The sequence below is a fragment of the Salarias fasciatus genome, chromosome 6, assembly GCF_902148845.1.
Source record: "Salarias fasciatus chromosome 6, fSalaFa1.1, whole genome shotgun sequence".
Taxonomy (NCBI): Eukaryota; Metazoa; Chordata; class Actinopteri; order Blenniiformes; family Blenniidae; genus Salarias; species Salarias fasciatus.
Window position 1 is genome coordinate 16,985,141 of NC_043750.1, and position 20,700 is coordinate 17,005,840.

The following is a 20,700-nucleotide window of genomic DNA, read 5'->3' on the forward strand; positions in this document are numbered from 1 at the left end:
CGGTGTCTTTTAACATAATTGTGATTGCATCAAAATGATTGCCTCGTCCTCAGCTTTCATTCTTCTCTCCCTAACCAGCAAATTAAATTTGCCCTCCTCCTGAGCAGGGCCCTGTTATTTCATTGTTTGGAGGTGGAAGTTTTTTGCTCATTATTTCGTCCACTTTGGCCCTGTGCTGTGTCCTTTGTGTGTCACATCTGCTTTGTGTGGATCAGTGCAAACAGGTGGTCAAAGGTGCAGCTGTTCAAATACATTAACCTCAGCCTCTAAGCACACAACACGTTCCTGCACTGTCCAGCAGGTGGCAGTGTTTAGTTACATTTAGGATTTGTCCGTCCCTCTTTCCCCTCATTCGCCACCCTCTCACTATATTTTCCATTTTTACCCTCTTTTTCTCCAAGTCCTTAGAAACAGAGATTTTCCGTCTTGCTCAGAGCATTTCGGCATCACCTTGTGTGGATTTGTGTCATTAACAAGAAGCTCCTTCCTTCCTTCATTCGGACTTGATTCGATGCACGTAGATCCTTAAATTGAGTTCCGTCAAAGAGAATGCATGATCAGGTCACCTGATTTTGCCGCTCCATCGTGATCGCCAAGGAAAAGAAATGTTTGACAGCGATGCTTTCTTCCTTGCCACATGACTACACACTCTGTAGACTCTGCTCTGTAGCTTTCGTCTCCCCAGTCCTGTTGTGTCATCATGACTCTCGTAAACCCACAGCTCCCGACATGAGAGCTGGCTTGTATGCAGTGTAGGCACAGATACACAAAAGCACGTTTCATTCACACACACCGCAGACACACACTGGTAAAGCACAGCTTTGAGCCTGCAGCCCTGCTTCATTTTACCATGGTTTATATTCCATCTGCTTGTCCTCTACCTCGCTCTTATTTTTTAGGTCTTTTTTTTTTTACATGGTGTCTCTCTCACTCCTCTCCTGAATCCCTCCTTTCCCTCTCCTCTTTTTTTGTTCTCAACATCTACGATGCCTCTTGAACGAACAGAGGTGTTTGAAATGCCAGCATGCTTACATGCATACCGAGTCAATTTGGTAGCAACATTGTGTTTTTATGCAAAACTCTTCCCCATATATCGCAGGGCCTGTAGCCACACTGCACAAGCATATGCCGGTCCTCGCTCTGCATACATTACAGGCTAACTATAACCGGATTTACTTGCTAGCTCAGGGAAAGTGTGCATGACAGCCAGTCCTTTGAATCTCAGTGTGCAAGCATTGCCTCCGAGTGTAAGTCTCTCTCCGGGGCTGCATGCGTCTATCTGTGTAGTGACAGGTAATTGGACACGTTTATGTTTATGGGATGATGCATTGAGACTCTCCTTGAATAACATCTGATATCCAGCTTTAATAAACATCATAGCCGTCAGAACAGTTTGAAGTTTGTTCTCCCTCTGCCTGTCTGTCATTCCATATATATATGTATATATATATATATATATATATATATATATATATATATATATATATATATATATATATATATATATATGTATAAACTTCTTTTTTGTCTGGTTTCCCCCTTGTCAGACAGATATAGTTCTTAGTTTGTTTGTATGACTAACATGCACAAGATAGATGGGCATAGATGGGGTCTTCATTGTTTGTATATGCACAGTATAAGCCCCGCGGCGACCTTTCGGCGTGCTGTGTTTGTGTATGAGATACCGCTGGACGAGCCTCTGCGACGGTGGCCAGGGAGCAACCCAGCTCTAATGTATGTAGATGTATTCCTAACTGAGAGATGGCTTTCTTGGTAATTGCTATATCAATCTATGCACACCTATCCTTGCTGTCTCATTTCAGGCTCTCTCTTATTCACTTTCTTCTCACATGCGTGCACACAGACTCAGTCCAATACTTCCTCCCTCCTGCGTTTTCTCTCCCTTCCTCCTTCTAAACGTCTGGGTGGCTGCTCAGCACATTCGGCAGCTACCTGAGAGCCTCCGATGCAGAGGAATCCTGATCCTCGCACTTCCACTTGTAGAAGGTCAGGCATGAACATGCACAGACGCCGACTCGTGCACAGATGCACATAGACCCCAAGCATTAATAACGGCACCGAACACGATTCCAAGTGGCAGCGTTATTGACAGGAACCCTGTTGCGTTCAATAAAACTCCACTCCCACTGTCATTTTCACCTTGGCTGAGCCACGTGTTAGCCCAGAGGTACACCTCTTAATTACAACATCCTCTGCCTGCCGATTACGGCGTCGCCTCATTCTCCATGGACAGATGCACCTGTCAAGAGAAATATGAATTGGGGGACTAAGCTGAAGTAATGGGACATGACCAGGGGAGATAGAGAAGTATTGGTTTTGTTTGTTGCCGTACAGTAATTAGCCACTGCCCATCTTGTCTTGATGGCAATAAGGCATGAGGGGAGCTGTGGAGGAGGCAGACGAGTGGGAGGGGTCACTTGTGAACAGGATCCATACCAGTTACAGTTGGGGGCTTATAGACCACGGTCCACTGTGCCTGCCCACCTACTCTTTTCCAGAAAGCCTGGTTTACTGCTTTTGGGAATTACTCCGCTGTGCTTGTTTGTTTCCCGTTATAGATTCAGTGCGGTGAGATTAGACCGTCTGATGCTCTGCGAACACACTCTGCAGTTTGGTCTCACATGTCTCCACCATGCAGTAAAAATACTTGAGGACAGTCATTATCATATCAAATGGAAATCTATCCCATATGTACCGTCTTTGATTTACATATGTTAAGTGGTTTTTTGTGTCTGTGCATTTTTTTTTTTTTTTTGCTGTGTGTCTTTTATTTTGTAAAACATTCCATGCTGTAGCGGAGCCAGAGTGGGGGGCAGGGGGGCGGTTGCCCCAGGGCCCATAAGGTCATAGGGCCCCGTTTCATGTGATGTGTTCACATTTACTTGTAAATAAATTCTTATAATAAAATGTGCAGTGTGTTTGAGAAGGTATACGCATATGATTGTGGGCTCCAATTTGCCAATTCTTACATTACGACTGTCCATGAATGCATCAGAGCTGTAAGCCAGCGCTGATTGGCTGTGCGGCATTGACGAATTTTCTTCTTTGCTCTTGATCTGAACTCTTTGGAGGGAAGTTAAACAGTATGATAAACACTATGCTAGCCGCTAGCGGTACTACCCAAAACCTGTAAGCTGTATCGAAGATGGTACAGATGTAGCCAGTGAGTTTTTAATTTGAGTTTCAGCGCCATGGACAGCGGACGCCCTGAGATTGACACCCGTCAGGCTGCGTGTGTGTGTGTGTGTGTGTGTGTGTGTGTGTGTGTGTCTGTGTCTGTGTCTGTGTCTGTGTGTGTGTGTGTCTGTGTCTGTGTCTGTGTCTGTGTCTGTGTCTGTGTCTGTGTCTGTGTCTGTGTGTGTGTGTGTGTGTGTGTGTGTGTGTGTGTGTGTGTGTGTGTGTGTGTGTGTGTGTGGGCGTGTGTGTGTGTGTGTGTGTGTGTGTGTGTGTGTGTGTGTGTGTGTGTGGGCGTGTGTGTGTGTGGGCGTGTGTGTGTGTGTGTGTGTGTGTGTGTGGGCGTGTGTGTGTGTGTGTGTGTGTGTGTGTGTGTGTGTGTCTGTACGTGCTTATGTGTATTTGTTCTTCAGAACATGTTTGTGAACTGGTTTGTGACTTTATTCTGCTTTCTCAGGCATATAGGTTTGCTTGGCTCAATAAAAGTGAGCATTAGTGTGTTGTTTGATGGTAGCATGAGGTATTGTTTGAATGGTAAAATTACTATCATAAGGGCCACGTCCGCCCCCTCTCTACTGAGACCCACGCTCCGCATCTGATTCTATGTATGTATTATAAAATGTAAGAAAAAAAAAAAAAAAAAAAGAGAAGACATCCTAGTTTCCAGTCAAGGTCCTCTCTGTAGGAGCCTCACATGCCAGCTTGCCCACTCAACCCTGCTTGGCTTGATGGATGCAGGGGCATGTTGGTTTTTGTACATACACTACATGCGAGCACACACCCAGCAGCTTGTAGCCTCGGTCCAGAGAGTGACAGTGTCACCTATAGCAGCAAAGGTTAAAGTTTGGTTTGCCCTTTCGTCTTGAGCTTGTCTTGTATTTTAAAGGTAAAAGCACAAGAAAAATAGAAGGTTGTATCGTTGCTCAAGGATGGTTTGTTTGTCCTTGCTTTTCACTTGATGCTGAAGTTGTCTCGGTAAAGTTTCCAGTAACTTTCTTCGAAACGCTTTTCTTGCACATACTTGACGACTGATATGGACATGTCAGCACATTTACTGAAGCTTCCGATTTGTAAATAAAATTTAAAAACAAACCTAAGCAAAGGATAATAAATGGACAGCTTTTTAGCCTTTTAGTCCTTTTTGAAGTGGCTTCTGTTGTTTTGACACAGACATTTTTCTCACACTTGAATTTGGATGCTGTCAGATGTGCTCACACACAGTCCAGTGGTCTCCTGATTAGATTCATTTGTACCATCAAAAGTGTTTTGAAACAGCAGCTGCAGCATTATATCATGCCCTTACAGCAAAAGTAATGTGCAGTTCTGCATGGCACCTTTCAAGCTGTTTGACTTTAGGTGTGTTTTAGACTGAGGGTGTGTGAACGTCGAGTGCTGAGGCAGGCTGCGTCGCATTTAGAGGCTACATTTAAAAACCTTGGTGTACCCTGACTTTGCATATATCTGTAGATTTTGCACTTTTGTGCTCCAATTTTTTTTGTTTTTTTTATTATGAGGAATAAAAATAGTGTTTTATGAGAAGAGACCTGGATAACAATAGTAGCATAACCTCTCCGAATTTACCAGGCTCTCTCACTTGTCGTTTCATTTGATGAGCGAAAGGACAAAAGTATGAGAATTTACTACATTTCATGTCAAGGAGCATGAGGACAATTGTTGACAGGATTAATAAACAAGCAAATGCATGAACAGGGTGGGTGCTCTGCAGTAAAAGTCAGTAAAAATGATTTGTTGTTGCAGGGGGAAAAGACAGCGCGGAAGACGAAGCCAGAGGAAGTATTTTGAAATAATAATACAGGATCAGTGGTGTACTACCAAGCCTTCATCATGCTTTGGTTTCTTTTGATGCTCTAGTCCTAATTTGATTTTCATTTCCACTTCGGGCAGGCTCAGAAATTTGTAAAATTTCGGTGGGCAAGAGGAACTAACCGATAGCCAAGCATGCTTGTTTGAATAGCACAGCACTCAGAAACTCTCTAATTTCCCCCTGTGGCTTCCAGAATGGAAGAGATGCCCCATATCCCTCATCTGTGTTTGGAAGATGCACTAATGCACTCGAGAAGTTGCTTAGATGAATGTAGCTTTGTTGACAGGCCAATTTAGCTGTCATTTTGAGATAATGGAGAGTTCTGTGGCAGTGAGCACATCCGTATCAGTGATCATCCAGAGCCCAGCTCTCCCATATCCGAGCTGAGGCCACTTCTTCCCTCTTTCAATCCTTCAATCGTCACAGATTTTATTTTTTTTTTTATTTTTTTTTTTTAATGTTTTGCCAAGGAAATTTTAAGACTCCAGTTTGGAATCCGAACATTAGATTATGTAAAAAGTGGGAAGCAGTGCACTTGAACAAAAACGGAGTTACAACAGTCAGTGAAGGATGAGGAGGCGTTCCCAGTTCCAGGTTGTCAAGTTAAAGTTTTCATTAGATTCAAGTTTTCCTTTCAAATGGAAAAGAAAGCCCTCCTTGAAGGGTAACGCAGCATCGAGCCAAGTGATACATCTCCTTTCATCAGCATAGCTTTCACTGTCAAGACTCCTTTTGCAGCAATGAAATCGACTGTTCTTTTATACCCTTGCTTTCCCTGCATTATGTCTTCATCTTGTTAGTTCCACATCTTTTGCCTTTATCCCTTTTCCAGTCTTTTAAATCGTGTAATGGTGCCTACTAAAGCATGCGCACTGTTTACACTGCCACCGCTTGCAGTTGTTCGCCCACTTTCAGCCTCAGTGGCATTCGGTGGCAAGCAAGACTTGGCTGAAGGTTGTGTCTTCTGAACGCTATCATGCAAAAGCTGCAGCATTGCAATTAGAAACTTTAGAAAGTGAACCTTCCTTCCTTCCCTGCCAAGCTTACTGGCTGCCTTTCCCCTCCTTCACCACTGATTCTCAGCACAGAGGTAAATACCCATTTGCATACCCACCAGAAGATATTTTCTGGTGATGCTTCCTTTCTCATTCAGCAAATCATGTGCAATGCTAAACACATGACTGTGAATCCAAGTAGAAGAATCTGCCTGTTTAAGAGTCCCTTTTTCCCCCCATTGATTTAAAGCTTTTCATGCTTAGTAAAAAGAAAAGTGAGTGATGTAGGAAACATCGCCTTCACATTTACTGCCAACCTTGTTCTTTTGTTCCGTCTTTGCATTCGCCATTAATTGTACTAAAGCAGTAGTTCGGTGGGTGTCCTGGTACTTCTGCCCATGAATAAAAATGAATGACATGACCATCTTCCATGCTGTGCTGCACAGTCAGTGTGAGCTCCACCAAAATTACTGCACAGCAATCACATAAGCAGCCATGGAAATCTGTACAAATAAGAGGCGCCTGAGTGAGAAGGTGAATTTGCCTCCTCTCACAGGTGCCTTGCTGCAGCAACCTCCAGACCCGTGGAATAGTGTAATACAAGGATCCACTTCTGCTCTGAATAACTTAGACTTGAAAACAAACATTTATTAATCTCTGGTAGAAAGTGACAAAATTTACATGGTGAATTTAGTATTCCGATGAGAACAAACAGCATGCATTAAACAGAACGCAGACAAAACACAACCGAGGGGGAAAAGAAACAAAATAAAAGAAAATTTCGGGTTTGCTGACAGAGAGTGGAATTAGCAAAGCAGAGCTAAGAAAAGGCGTGCAGAGGGATGAAACCACGTCGGTTGTCAGCGGTGTGATCGGTCAGCCTCGGCTGTTACCACACTGTGAAGGAACGGGAAATATCGAATTCTTTCGACGTGCTCCGATAGTGAGCACCGCTGTGACGCATGCACCCGCAAAGGAGTGAAGGATCTTGCTTCTACGGCAGATCAACAAACACATTCTTCATACGAATGAATGTTTGTTTTTACGTCGCACCACAGGAGTTGTTCATCCTACATGGAATTGTATGACCCCGAATCCTATTTCATGTTGTAATTTCTTGTTTGAGGAAGTGGCGAATTCTTCTGGCTGTCATTTTCTCTCCTGTTTGCTGCTGAAATTTCAGTCTTTGTGGAATAAATTCTCTAAAATTTTCATGTGATTTGCATGAGATTGTGAAATCCATGTGGATCCAAAAATCCTACATCTTTGTAGTGATATTGAATGTTAGGTCATTTTCTTTTTAGTATTTTCAGTCAGTATTTCTGTGTCCTGCAGTTCAACCCATATAGTGTCGTTACTGTTTGAATGACGCTGTGGTACCTGTGATGTTGGGTACAATGTGACAATTTGTATGAATTTCAAATTGCTTCCAACAGATTTTTTATTTTTTTCTTTAAATGTGTGTACTTTATTGCTATCCTAACATCACAAGTGTGTGAGAGCAGTGAAGGCACAGAAAATTCAGCTGTTGTACCCTGCTCTTCCACCACTAACCTTGGTTAGTGTATTCGTTATAATCCTTGGAATTTTCAACTTTAGAGAGTTGGAAAGTGTAAAAGTGAACCCCCCCCCAAAATAGTATGTTTCCAGTGAGAAAAAATGTAATTTCTTATCGGATTTCTGCAAAAAGTGTTAATTAAAATAAAACGTGTCATATTTTTCAACAATAAAATGTGCTATTAAAAACAAAGTATCCTAAATGTGACGTACTCCTTGCTTTGGACTTATATTTAAAAATTGCTCCTTGTGCTGGACAAGAAAAAACATTATAGTAAACAAATGTGGTTACTTGCTCCACAAAGGTTTAAGCATGCGTTGCAAAACATTACTGGAATTCAGACACCTTTTACCTGATGTGTACTAATTTGTGCATTCTCAAAAGTCTTGTTTATCTAATAAATAATACCAATACAGGGGAAAAAAAAATAATGGACATAATCTTTATTGCTTGTGACATACCTTTTTCAGTGACTCCGACAAACAATAGGGAGGGAACAACCTCTCCAGAGTTCATTTCTTTCTCGTGCCACAGCCATGTCAATCAAAACCAGGATAACAAAATGCTTTCATTTTTCCCATTAATATGCTTTCCTTTATTCCGATATGGAACTTTGAGCAGCCAGTCATGAAGTATCAGCATTGCACATTTTGAGTACTCCTGTCGTTCCCTTTCAGAGGATGTATTCCTTGTGGTGGGCAGCCTTAGTTACATTAGCTGTAAGTCACGTCTCACTTCCTGTAAACAACATCAAAGTCAGACACTCAGGTGCCTGCAGGTTTAACCCTGACGAGGCTCAGCAGCAGGAAATCCACTCGGATTATTTAGGTGGTAACACAGAATATAGATAGTCCACAAAATATATGCAGAATTTATGTTTTAGAAGATATTCCCATTTTATTATGTTTTGTAGGGGACATTATTGGCCAGCCTTTCTGTTGCCTGTCCCTCTGTGTTTGGCCTGTGATGGACTGGTGACCTGTCCGGGGTATATTCTGCCCTCACCCATAGCTAGCTGGGATTGGCTCCAGCACCCCACAACTCTGTACAGGATCAAGCGGTATAGAAGACGGATGGATGGATGGATGGATTGCCGAGTGTGCTGATTTGAGCACAGCTGATTTGAGGAAAAAAAAAATTGTCGAGGGTGCTTGGCATTGGGGAAAGACGGAGGCAATGCTGAGCTGAATGGTTACTGTTGAAGGAGTGGCTGCCGGAGAGGTTTGGGGTTATCGTTTTGCTAGACAGAATTTGAAAAAGCAGAAAATGAAAAGAGAAGCGCATTCATATTTAAATGGAAACAAGTCCCGATGTGCCAGCTCCATTTTCAATTATGGCAGATATGTATATTTGTGTCTGCTCCAAAGGAGCGTCCGCGGTGCCTTCTATTGTGGAGACGAGCATCATATATGAGGGTCAGTTTGCTCCCGAAAGGCTGAAGCCAGCATTTGTACTAGTGGTCAGATGCACAATTCAATTTTATTTATCTTGTATGTGAGTAAATCCATCCAGCTGTTGCTTTTTTTGGGTATTTGATATGACTTGTTCTCTGGCTGCTCAACAAAATGATGAAGATAAATATTGCAAAATGACTTCCCCTTGCCAGACATACTGTTTAAGACGTAGTTGATAGATGTTTTGATTGATTGTGTAAGTCCTTGCTTTGACAGAACATGCAAATAGTCAAATATAATAAAAGTCACACAGCGCTGAGCCAGTCATGTGACTGGAAAAGAGCTGTGCTAATTTAGCACACAGAACAGCAGCAGGGAGTCAAAAGTTGTGTTAATGTTTGAACTGCTGCAGCCGTGGGCCTCAGCAGCAGGGTGACCACCCGTCCTTTGGCCCACGGCGCTCCAGTCGCCCCTCCACCGTCCCAGAAGCAGAGACCGCGCCCCACTGAGCAATGATCTAAACGCCCAGAACCCAGCCAGCACGTTCGCTTTTGAATGTGACAGTTATAAAATGTTTGATAGTTTTAGAATGTTTAATGTTGAGCTGGACGATGTATCGATATTTATGATGCGTGTAATTTTCCTAAAATTCAACATTGAAGAATACAATATTGTTTATATCAATATAGATTTTTATGATATCAGTTTTAAGAGTCACTACATTTCCCTGTTTATCGCCTGCCCGACTCTCTCACTCTGAGCGTGCTGCTCGGTGGCGCCGCCCCTCCCTGCACGCTCAACACACTTTCAACCACATAATGGATCTTTAACTAGCGCACGTATTGGCCGATCGTGCATATCTCTGTGCTTCACAGAGGAACTGGCGAGTTCACTCAGCTAACGTTGAGCACAAAAACACAATCTGCAGAGAATGCAAAAAACATGTTCCGACCAAACATTCCCCCTGCGATTAGGATTCTGTCTCTCTCTCACAGCACCAGTCTGTATCTGAAATTAAAATGAAACCGACTTTTATTCAAATCAATTTTCCAGTCACAGTGCATTTATTAAGGAGAGTGATTGATGCCTTGGTAATGAAAATAGCTGTAGATTTTATTGTTCTTCCCGGTGTATTTTAGGTGGAAGTCCCAAAAAAAAAAAAAAAAAAAAATCATGTTTTGCAACTTACTTAGATCTCATTCACACCTGGATATCAGAGAGGAAACATATCCGCTTCCAAATGTTCCCCTCAGTGTGTTTCACCCGAACATCCCCAGGTTGTTCATTTCAGCCCCACAGTCGTGAAGCTGTCACCGACTAAAGCCTTGGCAGTTTTTCAGATACAAAATAAGAACAAAAAAATAGCCCTGGGCTGAAGGTGTTAAACTTGCATGGGATGACTTCGACCGTGTCTTGGAAGTGCCCTTTTGGTGTGAAGACGTACTCTCACCTCTCAGCTTTTGTGACAGCGCCTTATTTTTGCCTCGTTGCTACACAGCTCGAACGTTTGCATTGGCGGGGTTTATGTTTGCATCGCGGCCGAGACAGTCGTGAGGCTACAGGAGCGTCGCAAACCCTTTTTTTGAAATCGCACCACAGCAGCCTCTCATGCTTTGAGGGGATTTTTTTTTTAAAGAAAAGTGTAATATTAGATAAATGTTGAATAATGATGTTGCCAAAAAGACAATAGTTATCAAAATAGGCGGACCAGGGGAAGCATTTTACCCACGTAACCAACCGCCTGATGAAATGAACACAGATCCCTCGGCTTTGTCGTGATTCCCATTAAAAGTAATGCATACCTGGCTCATAAAGAACCACAACGGTGTACAAGCTTTAATTTGTTCTCGCTGGTGCTGCTTCCCTCACTGCAGGCCCACAGGTGAAGCAACCCACAGGGAGAAGTCCCACAAGTCTGCAGATTGCCAGCTCGCCTCAGGGCTTACTAGCAAAAAAAAAAAGAAAAACCTGGAGCCAGCATTCTTTAGCATCACTGTGTCCCCACTTCATTTTCTGTGTGTGTGTGTGTGTGTGTGCATAGCCATCAACGTGCATTTCTTTCAGCAGCAAACTAAACAAACAAACTGGGATGGGAATGGGGAGAGCGAGGAAAGTCTCTCTGAGATGATTATGGATGGCTCTGTCTCTGTAGACAGAAATATAAACAAGCACACCCCAAAAAAATCTTTTACATGTTATTTTTAGAAACAAGCTCATTTGGATCATCAGTGGTACAGATTTGTATTATTGGCCACTTCTTATCAGTGGACAGTTGAGTAGTTATATTAAAAAATGTTGGAATCTGTGCTTGCATGAGGTACAGCATTTCAACATACTCGTCATTTGAAATAGTATTAATCATTCCAAATTGTCTCAAAAATAAGCAGTCATCCACTTTAAATGTCAGTACTTACAGATGAGCCAGAAACATGTATGGATGTACATGTGAATCCTTCTACTCGAGGCTTTTTTTCGCCTCTCTCACGTCTGTTTAGTGAATTTGTTTCGGCTCAGTAAGCCTCACTTTAACTGTAAATGGCAGCAGCCGTATCCTTATTGTGAACCTCTCTCCACATTATAACAAGAAGTCCGAATTTGTGTGGTGTGGTTTTTCATCCAGCCATGCACAAATCGGCACATAAAATTAGGAAGAGCGCGGCACAAGCTGCTGCTCCGATCCTCCAGACTCCTCTCCTGACCGTATCACCCACGAGCTCCCAGAGAGAAGCACATAAACAGATACATCAGTCCTTGTAGCCTCGCGCTATATGTTTCTGGAAACGGTTACACTGCAGCAGCTGGACTGATCGTGGAAGTCTTTATTACTGTTTTTTGTTTGTGTTGGTGTCCGATTGCCCAGCAAGAAATGGACAGTGTCATGGCAACACCTTTGGCTGCGAGGACAATGTGTGCGCACTGTGTAATGTAATTTACTTTGGTCTCTGGAAGTTTCGACACCTAGCAGTGTTGCGAGTCGCGAGCGGTGTTGAACTTCATTAAGACGCAGGGGAATCGGTGCGACACACCGCTGCAGAGCATATGAGAGGGCCTACTCAGGCTCAAGCTGAGTAATTAATAAAGCCCTTTCTCTGTCTTTCTTTTTTTCTCTCTCCCCAACTCTTTTCTTCTCACCTAGCCCTCATAGAGCAAAGAGAAGGACAAAGAAACACACATTTAAATGTTAATTGGATCTTTATATCCCCGTAATTTCTAATTACCTTTACTTTATCGTGGTGCTGGCAGTAAACAGAGTTTGATGAATGGGGATTACCAGGTTAGGTATGATGGTGATAATTACCTGCCTCTGTGGCGTGCTTCTCCTCAGTCTTCTGTTGAGATCTGCTGCACTTGCTTGGTAAAAAAAGGTAGCCGGCCGGCCGTCCTTGAAGACAGGACTTCTTTCAGTTTTCATGACATGCTCGTGCACCTTTCCTATTATTTCCTTTGCCTTGGAAATATCTCCTGCAGGTCTCATGGCCAAAGCCCGGAATAAACTGCCCTGTCATGTGTTATTTCTGCTTTCACGGTTTTTATATGGCACCTTTACTATATATGTACCTCACCAGAGTTCAAGAACTGAGACTTTAACATCTGTGCCGTGTTCCGCTGGAGGCGGGGAACATTATACCCCACGTCGCCCCCTCCACTCCAAAATTATGCGGTCCCTGCGACGCTGCCCTCAGTGTGGCGCAGACAGTTAATACCAACACAGACAAACCCCTCGGCTGAGAGGCCCCTGCACACGCAAGCGACCGGATAAACCCTTTTGAGCAATATGAAGGTCTTGGTGTGTGTGAGGGGCTTTATGTGTGTGTTTAATGATGTTAATGTGTGGAGAACCCTCAGGAGGGCTTTACATAGAAGCATGAGCCAGTGCAGAGAAAATGTCTGCCACACCTATTGAGATCATTTAAAATTCAGTATTACATTTCCGTTTTTTTTTTTTTTTTTCCGCCCCTCTTCTCCCATGTTGGCTCTGTGGAGGCGGGGGATCGCCGGCAGGTACGGCGCTATCAGCACTTTCGCATACTGTCGTCTTGACTTGGGTTAAACTGTGAAGGCCACTGTCACAGGTATTTAGAGATTGCCTCTTGGAGGGTGGGGTGGTGGTGATGGGGGGGATTCCTGTCTGTAACAAGATATTATGGGTATCACAAATTCCCCAAGCCTACACTGGAGGTCAGTTAATTGTCTCTCCTCAAGCACTGTTGTGGCCTCTGTGGAGTTCAGCAGACTGATTGATGTGCAGTCAGTGTCCTTGTATCTCAATGCTCTTTGTTTTTTTCCCCCTTTCTTCTTTTTTTTGTTTGCAAGCTGTTAGGAGGGAGACAATCACTGCTGCTTCCAACAATGAGTCTCTCTTTGGAAATAAAAACCTCAAGATTGGTACCACAGTCTCAGTAAATACCATGTTGTGCTTCCTCTCTACTGTGAGCCTTCTGTTGTTTACCTGCTTTAGTAAATGTTCTCATATATTTTTAATTTTTCTTTGTTAAGTAAGGACTTTGTTGTAGTATTCTTACAATGAAAACAAAACCAAGTGTCTGCAATTTGAGAGAGGGCTCTGATATATACGGTGGTGTAAATCAGACAAATGCATCTAAATTATTATTCTGTATGAACCGAAAGCTAACCAGAATAACACATAATGAGCAGTGATGAGTAAGGAGCTGATCCCTGTCATGAAATTAACTTTAAAATCCACCTTGTTCCATGTTATTGTTATAAACATGAACTGTTACTGGACTGCAGAACCATTTTTTCTCTTTGCTGCTCAGCAGCTTCAGGAAATGTTACTTTACTTTAACTCCTGTTGAGGAATGAGTTAAGTTATTTTTCTCAGAACTCAGGATTGCAGTCTACATGATGATACTTTGCAGCAGCTTCAGTTCTATTCCCCAGTCGATACAGAACTGATACATTATTTAATCGTGTATTTTCAAAAAAGATTTTCCTCCAACAATTTGAATTTCAATGACTGTTTATGAGGCACTCCTGTACAAGCTGCTTAATGAATTATCCAAGTTATAGATGAATGTGCATCTTTAATCATATTAACCGTTTCCCACATGTACAGCTATTTGTTTTGTATCTTTTTTTTTTTTTTTTAATATTCGTTGCGGTTTTCTGTAACCCACCAAGACGTCATTATCTCCTTATTTACGGGACTCCCACTTGTAGCAGAGCCGGCTGGCTTCCAGAAACACTGATTCCGCCTATCTCCCGAACACATCAAATGAGATTAGAGGGAACGATGGCAGGTGCACCTCTGCTGATGACCCTCAGGATGCGTCCTCTCCAGAACAAATGGACTGCAGTTGGGCAGAGGTCAGAGAAGTGGAGGTTTGAATCCCACAGCTGACAGGTTCCCACGATATGGGTCCCTGAGCAAGAGACTTCATCAGCTCCCCGGAGCATCTTAATGCGGCCGCACCTCCGCATCCCAGAAATTGGATTGGTCAGTGCGGAAGAAAATAATTTCTCCAAGAGGATTAATAAAATCTGATTATATTAGTTGAGTTTACTGGAGTCAACGTGACTGTCTGCAGGACCCGCAGCTGCTGCCTTGGCACAATCAAAAGATTGCTGGCAACACTCTGATAATAAAAAATAATTTAAATGCATTTCAAAATGAAGGAAAATTGAAAAACAAAGTCATGCTTGTTTCATATCGGCCTATTTTATTATGAGTATACAATAAAAAGAAAAAAAACTGCTTCTGGATCTCACGACAAACACAAAATTAAACCCATCTGTCTCTTAAACCAGCTTCAATACGTGTCTCTTCACAGCTCCTGAGAATTCAGCTAATGGAGACCACCTCTTTGGGTTAACGTCGGGTTCTTGACACAGTCGGCAGCGTGCTGATTGAGGGATAAAGTGGCAGAGGTTTAAACGACAGCACGGAGATACAACAGGTGACGGCGGTTAAATACCCTTCAGCCCGGATGATCAGTGGCTGACAGACAGCCTCATTAACATAGCATCGTACCAAATAGTAAGCTCTCCGGATAATAACAGAGCGTCAGAAACCTGGTGTGATTAGGAAATTAGGACGATAATTGTCTGGCTGTTTGAATGTGCACTAAAAGCTTCAACATGTCGTTTGCTCAGTGGCCGTAATGGCTTTAACTCCGGGAGATCTCAGGGGAGAGAGAGACACACACACACACACACAAAAAACACCTTAAGAGCACTTTCTGTTTAAAAAGACTAGTGCTCAAAATGCAATGCTTAATTTATTACAACAAAGGTGCATTTCTTAGTAATTGTATACATTAAAAAAATATGGATCAAGTAAGAAATGTCGATATTCTTGCGCTTCACCAATGCAATGAAATATTGGAAACTGTCAAGTGTGTCGTGACGAACTCTTGTTTCCCAACCACCCCGCCCACCACACACACACACACACACACACACACACACACACACACACACACACACACACACACACACACACACACACACACACACACACACACACACACATTTAATGCCCCCCTGCAGGTTACTGTAGGTCCATAGTCACAGCGGGCTGCCAGAGAGACTGGGCTCTGCTCCAAGTGCCATTACCTGGGCCGGCCAGCATCCTTGTTGGCTTCATTATACTACTGTACTGTATGATTTATGACTCTGTCTGTGTGCATCTGCTACATTAATAAACATTCGGGCACACACTCATAATTTATCAGACTTTTGAATACAAACTATATCGTGCACCCCCCGGGTATCATGAGCATCTCTGCCGAGGATCATTTTCGTTTAGAGAACATAGTTTTTTGTTTTTTTTTCCATGGGCGTGTGTGTGTGTGTGTGTGTGTGTGTGTGTGTGTGTGTGTTGCCTTTGCAGCTCATCATCTTTCGTGGCCACTCATTTGTTAAAAAACAAGTGACCTTCAGTGGACACAAAGAGAGGAAGGGGAACAGAAGACAAAAAGGAAGTAAAGCAAACAACAAAAAAAAGGCCTTTATTATGCTGTTTCATGAAGTAGTTTCAAAGGTTGCCATCGTTACAAAACCTTGCGGCAGACAGCGGATGGACTAGAGTTTGTAGACCTGCCACTGCATATACAATACCGAGAGCTCAGAGAAGAGTGACATAATGCAGCAGAGTAAGATCGTTCTCAGAAATGGAGGTGAGCATTTTTCATCACTCGGCACAATTCAAAGAACTGAAGAGACATTAGTGTTTGGCAGGACCTCCGTTTCCGCCCAAAGCAACATCAATTCCTCGAAGTTTGGGCTGTCAGAGTAATTTCAGTTGAGTGGCAGCAGACAGCCTCATTTGATCTCAGTCGTGCCAGAACAGTAAAAATATAGCGCATTACTTTACTGCTGCTCATTGCACCCCTTTGTTTTAGTACTGGTGCGTCCATTTAGTGCTCATTTTTCCAAAAGCGACTGTGTGAAACTATCTTGACCACAGTTTTTTTTGTTTTTTTAGGCTGTTTGCAAACAGTAGCTTATCATTCCTTGAAGCTTCTGTGGACTTCATTTAGCATATTTTCACCATTTTCTTTATTCAGTATAGATTTGATGCTTTTGTAACTTTACTTGTGTGGCTTTATGGCAACATCTTGCTGTAATTGTCTGTTTAGTTTCTTGGTTTTGTTGTTGCGTTATGTCTTATCTTACTTCAGCAGTGCAATGCCCAATGGAAAAACTGCTTTGTGTTTGTGTTTTTTGTGAGGTCGTCCCTCTGGCCAGTTTGGGCTGGTTTTGGCTCGTTTTTTTTTTTTTTTTTTTTTTTTTTTTTTTCAGAATTCAGTACAACTTTTCTGTTGATGTAAGTTGGCAACAATTATTTTATAACTTCTTTAAATCTTAAACAGACTCCATAGTGTTTAGATCAGGGATCTTTTAGTGACCATATCATTACCTTAGGAACATCTAATTACATAATGACAGATAACAAGATGGACAATATGATGGGGTTCATTATCCTCTGCGGCACAGTCAGTGGCTGCATTTCTTACAGACATACGTAAAAACCTTTTCTCGTATGCATAATGCATTGCTCATTGCAACTGAAATGAAATTTCGCTGAATTAAGTCGTCATTTTTTTTCTGCAGGCTTCACTCGGAGGAAAAATGTCAAAGCAACAGACAGAAATGTGGGATAAAGCGATGAGATATCAAGTAATCAAACCGGGGGAATAAATCAGACTTGCTACTGAGGGAAATGTTAAAGTCCTGCATGATGTGAACATTCAAACGTACAGCTCATTTTAAGTTTCAGACATATTTTGAGGGAGGCTGAAGTGTCGATCGCCTTAAAAAACCTATTTCTCTGCTCAAATCAAGATGATTACATGCAGAACTTTGATATTTCCCCTCAGGTGTTGCAGGTCTTATTCAGGCTCGACTTAATTAAACCAGTGTGATAGAGGTTCAATCATTAATCAAGGTGTTGTGACCTCTGGGATTTTGTGTGGAAATATATAACATATTTCCTACAGAAAGCAGGTTTTTTTTTTGTGCATATTTACTGTGGAGCTTTCTCTGTTTCTCTCACTCTTTCACCTCATTCCTATGTAAACAGCATCTGACAAAATATTCATAAAGCGCGATTCCTCAAACAGACCGGAGACATCTGGAGAATAGGCCGGGATTGTTGTCTGAATATGTCCTGGATGGTAGTCGGGGACGTCTTTTGTTTTTGCTCTGCGCCATTCTAATTAACATGTGTACTGTAATTCCAGTCTTGTGTGGGTTTCAACTAAGCCTCAACGAGCATGTGTCTGTGCATGTGTCTTCAGGGGGACGGCTGGAGGCTCTATTGTGGAAAAACAGTCAAACTGGGCGCAGCGAGCTCACCGGGTCATATGCACTATTTTAAGAACGCCGCTCTCTTAACTCGATTGCTTGATGCTTACATTTTTTTATTAATTCATGTGTCTTCTCTGATCCAATCGACCCCCTCCTTCCTTTTTTTTTCTTCTTGTGATGAATTATTAAAGAGACGCTTTACTTTTTGATTTTTAATGTTACATTTGTGTGGTATATTTAGCATGCACAGGACTCTCTGTTGCATCTCAGTGCAGCGTATATTTACTGCATGACATATATCAGCTACAAAAAAAAGGACAATACCACTCAGCTTTATAATTTATTTGGTTCCCTCCAAGGAATGACAATCACAAGCATGAACATACACGGGAATTATGTTTTCTTCAACATCTCGCTTTTTTTGAACAGCACAGAGAATAGCGAGCATTATGGAGCACAGGGTATTTGATGCTCTTTTTTCTTTCTATTTTCATTCAGTGCATGTGATACTCCTCACATTTCCCTCACACGTACACATATAGAATTTCCTGTCAATATGATGAAGCATTCAAAGTAGTGTGTGTGTGTGTGCGTACATTTAAAATATGTAAAGAGAAGGTTGTGATCAGGCGTCTGTAAAACAGCATTTCTTGTTTGCAAGTGATATCTCAGGGCGTATGACCCATATGATTTCTTTAATCCATCAATACATCTTCTATCCTGCTTCGTCCCACTGAGGGTTGTCAGCCCACCCCAGCTTTATAAGACTTGATAATCTGATGGCATACACCCCGAATAAGGACTGCCTCATCTCAGTGTTGTCATGAAAGACATGTTTTTGTCATTTAAAACAAATCTTTTTTTCCCTTGAATTTTAAAAAGAAATAAATGATTTTTGTCATCGACTGACTTCAACACAAAACATGGTTTCTGCTTCAGTCAACAGCCGCGTTTTACACCACGGTGTTTGATTGTGCTCAGTTCAGTTATGATGGATAATTTGTGAATTTGTATGATTAAAAAGCAACTTGAGTATTTTATTTATTTATTTATTGAAGATATAGCATCTGGGTTACATGCCAGGTATAAATTGTGTCCTTCAGCAAAGCCAAGCCACGGTTATGTCTCATCCAGTAATTTGATTGTTTTTCCACATTTCAATCAATAAATGTCCTTTTCCAGGTTGATTAAGAGTATTAAAACAAAAACCGCTAATCCTCTGGGCCATACCGCTCTACCTCTACCTGTTGTTGTGGTGAGACATTTAAATATGGACTCACAGGAGTTTTATTCTCCATTTGCCACCCTTGACCTACAAGGATTACTCAGAGTACTTTTCGCCACCCACATCCGAACATTTTCTCGAAAATGTTTCCACCTCGTTAAATCCACCCAACTCATAATATGAAAAACACTCAGCAGAGCTCCAGTCGGTGGTGTCCTGTAGAGATCAGCTGTATCAAGGTCTCTGTGCACGTTGTATAAAAGATTCAGCACTCCCTAGTTTAGCTTACTTTACAATACAAAGACTTGGTAAAAGCTCACCCTTGAAATATTCAGCGTTCTGCAGGAGGTCGACAAGGTGAGTTAATGGATGGATGGATAAATGGATGAAAAAATGATTACCCAGTCATGCTGTACATGGGGTTACACGCAAATAAATTACTTTTTTTTTTTTTTTATTTCCAGGCATTACTTCACAATAATGAATGCAGTAGATGAAAAGCTTTGTTTTATATTCAACTTTATTCAATCTTTATTACCTGAAAGGAAAATTGATTTCTACACAGGTTACACCTCTCAGTGTTACAGACACACCCAGAATCTGGGCCAAATCATGATTTGCTGGTGAATAGTCTTTAGGGGGGGGGGGGGGGGGGGGGGGGGGGGGGGGGGGTAAATTACAAACGTGCAACAACTTTCTGTACATTGAAGATTATATGATTTTAAAATGTGTTGAAATTGAGCTTGAGTGCTACCAAAATGCTTGGAGCTTCCCTTAATATTCACAGCTGTGCACAGCTGGCCGCTTGTTTGGTGCGCGGCTTTCAGGCTGTGCAATTTTGGAAGGTTATGAAAACTGGGCAACGCAGATGCCCTCCTAATTGAGGATGATGCTGGGGAGGTGCTGAGAGATTAAGTGATACATGCGGGCAGTGGAGTAGCAGGGAGGACGCAGGGACTGATATATGCGAGTGGAGAGCGTGTTGAAAGGCTGCTTTCTGCTCCAGACAGGATGGAAACTGCCTCTAATGTGAACCCTGCGTGAACATAATCTTCCACAATTGGGCTGATGTGCAGAATCTTTTACATTATGTTGTCAAAATACTGTTGTGTGCGCCAGGAATGTATTTAAACCTCCTCTCGCGGACATCCTCATTTGCATACTTGCATCTTTCCTGTATTTATTTATTTATTTATTCATTTATTTTTTGCCGGTTGATTAGCGGCATTAGCGCGAGCGTGCTAATCCACAATCATTTACCCACACCCACACACATTTTCAAGGCTTTTTAAAAGCTGTCTTAGTCACCCTACTACTGTGGGACAATAGATGTCCAAAAAGCCCAAACCACAGTCAGGTGCTCTTCATTAGGTTAATCAATCACAGAGCGGGTTGTGACTAATGTCGCCGGCGGGCGGGTGTGGGCAGAGCTTTGTCAAACGCTGTAATAGTCACAACCAAACAGCCCTTGAACCCTGCAACGGGGCCACCAGAGGCACTTGGGTGGTTATGTCCAAGACTTTGTTGGATTCCCTCTCAGACAAAACAGTTGTCATGAAATATTAGAAAGTCCTGCGAGGCACGTCTGACATACACTGATGTGACGCGTGCCCTGTCTCACTGCTTGATGCCCCAAAGTGGAGTCAAATTAATAACCTCACCCTTTGCGGGGCAAACATAAGGTTGCCTCCGGTCTCGATACACTGTCACAATCAAATGGTACATTCACATGAAAT

At 42.3% G+C, this 20,700-nt stretch overlaps 1 protein-coding gene across 1 annotated transcript in view; it reads left to right on the forward strand.

Annotated features, from left to right (window-relative positions):
* The window catches only part of ctnna2 (catenin (cadherin-associated protein), alpha 2), a 343,169-nt gene that overhangs the window by 73,379 nt on the left and 249,090 nt on the right, over positions 1–20,700 (forward strand). The gene's annotated exons all lie outside the window — the stretch shown is intronic.